The following is a 4,161-nucleotide window of genomic DNA, read 5'->3' on the forward strand; positions in this document are numbered from 1 at the left end:
CAAACCACGCCCACCCCCACACAAACAATACAGCACATTATTAACACACATCTGAGTCATATCCAACTGTAATGGAAGGCAGCTGTCTGTCTGTCCTTCAGTTTTCTTGACAACCGTTCATCCGATGGACGTCACACTTAAGAGGTGTATTTCTGAGGACCGAAGAAAAGCAGCGTCGAGTGTGAAGTGGTGTGGATGAGCGGCTCTTGAGAAAGCTAAGAAACATCCCCCTGCAGAGCTGGAGAGTTCTAGACGCAGTAGTTCCAGACCCAAAGTGGCGCTGGTCCTACCTAACGAGGTGTCAGCTAATCTGAGTTTTAAAGTTTTGATAACCTTTTGCAGTGGTAATAACGTTATTAAGTGACGTTAACTGGCTACCTTCAACGAATAATGTCAGCCTATCCTGTGTAACTAGGGTTGGGTACCAAACTCTGCACTTTTAAAGGTAGGTCTACCGTCAGAATTACGTCGGTACTTCCGAGTAGCCTATTGATACACATCATGATCAGTGCCAAATTTCGGTACCTGCGAGTGCATTTGGGTGAGAAAGTAACTTAAAAGAGAGTGAATCGGGGGCAATGGCAAGCCGAAAGCGGTCCCAACTGTGGCTACACAAAAATCAACACAGACCATACTTGCAGCAATAATTGCGTCGTGAAATGCAAAGCTGAACAGGAGAACGCCTCTAACCTGAAAAAAACACCTGGTCAAACACAGAATATATTTAAAAGAGTGTGTTGACAACCTTAAGCCCCCCGCAGCTAACGTGAGCATGCCTGCAGCCGTCACCAAAGAAGGTAAACGCTCCATCAACCTTTAATTGAGGCATCGTCAGGTAAGTCATTAGCTAGTTAGTTGTAAAAGTTGTTGGAAATATTTGAGCTCCTTTCATCGTTTTGTTTGACGTTGAGGTGAGTGTTCCCAACAGCGGGGGACACAGTGAGTGTGGGGCGGACTTGGCTCGTACCAGAGAGGGTAGACGTGCTAGTTTCTCTAAAAGAACTGCTAGAGTAGTTCAGTAGAGTAGTTTGTTTTATACTTTGCTTATGTTGTAAAATACCATAGTAATAGAATAATAAAATGCATCGGACTCAGTGTGCAAGTTTACTGTGTGTGAAGAATTTAATTGGATGACGGATTAAAGCTGCAGTAGGTAACTTTTATGAAAATATACAGATAATCTGTAATCTGTGTACTCCTCCTAGTGCTCATGATGACATTTGCAGGAATCCACCGGGTCTGAATGAAAACAACCAATCAGAGTCGAGAAAGATGGAAAGACACTTTGGGTTGGCAGGTTAAAGACAGTCGATTGGGGTGTGTGTTGTACATTGTCTTGGTGCTTGTGGTAGAGTTCCACCTTTTTTATTCTGTCATAATAACATTAATGTTCCTACATAAATCGATTCTTTCACACACCCCTACTGCTCAGTCTCTGAATGCTGCTGGCACCAGCCGAGATTCCTCTCCTTTGGGCTCAGGGAGTATATCACATCTTTGAAGTCATGAGACACATCCAAGTAAAGTCATGAGTCATCAAGTCTTTTTTTGATTCTGTCACGTCTGCAGTCATCAAATATGTGACTCGAGTCAGACGCAGAAAGCTTTTGCCAGTAGCTAAAACACATGATAAACTACACCACACCCCTACACACAGTTCCACGCGGCGCAGTCTGTACCTTATAAGGACACAGTGAACATAACCCTGAGTTTGCGATGCATTTAAGAAGGATCTTTCATTGGTGGAAAGAGTTAACTATTCTCTACTAGTGAGCTTATTGGTGTTTTAAATCTAATGTTGCCAATCTCTACCTCTGCCTCTGGTGTTCTGTCTTGTTTTCTTAGTCCATTTTTGGTATCTCCTCTTATTGCCCGGCCTTGTTTTTGTACGTCTCACTCTAAGGAATCTGCACTAACTTTTAGGAATAACAGATAACCCTTACTGCCTTTTTCCTTAAAATTCACACACAGCTATAAACATGCATTCAGAGAAGGCAAACACACACACACACATACCCACACTCCTGTGTCATATATTGCCATGAAGTCCCAAGGCCATGTTTTTGTTTCCGTTGTAAATGTAACAGGATAAATGCAACCGCTGCTGACAGAGGAGTCCGGGCACTGGAGGCACTCCCAGAATGTAAAGCCTGCAGTATTGCATGGTTACACTCACTGGTTGGAAAGGGTATGCGTTACAGTGTGTGTGATGTATCTATATCTATGTGTGTGTGTGTGTGTCAGTTTGTCTGCGTGCATGCTTGTGTGCTATGCAAATTAAAACACATTCACATTGGGAAACTAAGTTAGATCTCAGAAATATACCTGTTAGCATCATTTAGGTATGTGCATCTCTGCATCTTAAAACAGATCTGTATTTATGGACCAGGGTGTGGCGGAGGCTACAGGAGCTGACGTGCGCCTCCTCAGAAATATAACTACATTTCAGGGTTATGAAGAGACTGGGCTTCTTGTTTTCTTGTATTGATGCAACTTGATGAGGTTACGATAATGTATGACACATCCATCTAATGTTTTGATGGTACTAGAATGTGAGAATGATGGCATTGGTTGTTTGTTTAAAAGCTTAAAACAACATACGTTTAGATATTCCTGACAAGCAGCATCCTGTGCTCATAACAACGATTATCCTTTTAACTGTAAGAAAGGCGGAAATAATGTAATGTTGTTGGCGAATGGTCAGATGGAAAATAGCACTGAGGCTGCACTGATGTGGGCATGTGGCTACAAGTACAGATGAGGAGATTACAGTAAATACAATTCAGGATGTGAGGAGGATTTGAGTAATAGATGCATGAGTTTGAAGCCTTATCAAACATCAGATCACTGTTTATAACACTATGAGACCGGATTTTGCAACCATGATGTCAATTATTTTATCTTTGGTTGCTGCGATTGCAGGGCAACGGTAGAAATAGGGCAATAATATTACGGAGTAATTCAGGAATGTGCATTTGCATGTACTTGAGTGGCCAACGCAGTGCTTTGTTTCTTAATATTTGATTGTGTTGTGAGTTAAAGTTAAGCCAGTTTCAAGTTTTTCCAGGCAGCCATGCACATTTTAGTGAAGCCCTCTGTGGTCTCATTGAAATGCCGCTGTCGCCAAGGTCTTGCTCATGGTGGGAACTGTTGGGTGTAAATAATTTTATAAAGAGCACTGTACTATTAGTCTGAACATTCACTTGTACCACTGTCATAAGAACACACATCAGCAAGGTATGACATCAAAATACCCACACCCATGATGGTTTCTATTAAACCTCCATACACAAACAGCATTTTGATGCGCATCATCATGGATTGACTTCAACTTTTTTTGATGGACCACTGTCTTCTTTCCCAGCACCAATGTGCATTCATTCTAAAGAAAATCAAAAATGTCATAACATTTGCTCCCTGAATCAGTCACCCTGGCTACACTTCTTCTGTATATATGTCCAGTGTGTCCACAACACGGCCGATGTGTGGCGCACTTTCGTGGATAAATGTGAAACTTTCACAAGTGAGATTGTGGTTCATTGCCATTTCTTACCATTCTACTACTAACAGTTTACTTTAAACATAAATACAATCTTGTGATAGTTTTAGTCTGTTAAATGTCCAGTGTGTAACATTCAGGAGGCTCTACAGCTCTATAAATACACGTTTCTACAGTAGCCCAGAACGGACAAACCTGGATAGATAGAAATAGATAGATAGATGGATACTTTATTTATCCCGAGGGAAATTCAGAGCTGTTGATAGGGACTTTTACGTGTTACAGTTACAGTATGTTCTTATTCCCAGGTCGTCAAATACAGACACCAGTGGTGTTCAGTTAGTTGCAATCTGCAGATGCCACTAAATCCTACACACTGGACCTTTACATGCAACCAGAGGGTAAGCAGATCAGATCAGAAAATGCTCATGAGTAGGTCTAGGAAGCAGTCACTGAATCTACATTGTCATTTAGTTACGAGGTTGTCTTTGACAATCGGTCAGCTGAATCTTTGACTGAACATCCCTCAATTCCTTAAGCTCCATACGACAGAGAGGCGAAAAATCTGCCTTTCAACCTGGCACTTCAAATTGCCCATAACCCCCATCCGAAGATGTTGTGAAACGTAAGTACTGGATACAGTAGAGGGAATAAATGAAGCA

This window comes from Morone saxatilis, unplaced genomic scaffold (assembly GCF_004916995.1).
Source record: "Morone saxatilis isolate NCDOM2014 unplaced genomic scaffold, NCSU_SB_2.0 Contig12, whole genome shotgun sequence".
Classification (NCBI taxonomy): Eukaryota; Metazoa; Chordata; class Actinopteri; family Moronidae; genus Morone; species Morone saxatilis.